The sequence below is a fragment of the Aethalodelphis obliquidens genome, unplaced genomic scaffold (genome assembly GCF_003676395.1).
Source record: "Aethalodelphis obliquidens isolate GAN/ISIS:26980383/991018 unplaced genomic scaffold, ASM367639v1 scaffold49, whole genome shotgun sequence".
Taxonomy (NCBI): domain Eukaryota; kingdom Metazoa; phylum Chordata; class Mammalia; order Artiodactyla; family Delphinidae; genus Aethalodelphis; species Aethalodelphis obliquidens.
The window spans coordinates 3,189,710-3,190,029 of NW_020837993.1; positions in this window are offsets into that span (position 1 = coordinate 3,189,710).

Consider the following 320-nt stretch of genomic DNA (forward strand, 5'->3'; position numbering starts at 1 on the left):
GTCATTATGGTACCAAGCCCAGGTTTAATCTGCTCGCTGCCCGACAGGCCAATATATTGTGGGATAAGTTGCAGCAAGGAATGATGACTTTATTCAGAAAGCCAGCAGGCCCAGAAGATGGCAGACACTCGAGTGCCTTAAAGAACCATCTTCCCCTGTGGGGCTCGAGGGACATTGTTCCAGCTAATGATTAAGAACTCTCCAGACAGTAGGGGCTTCTTAGACAATGGGTAAATTTCCAGGATGTCCGGCCCCCTTCCGAGAAGGAGGGAGATAACAAAATGTAAAAAAGGTGTCTGTCAAAGACCAATCAGGCAGCT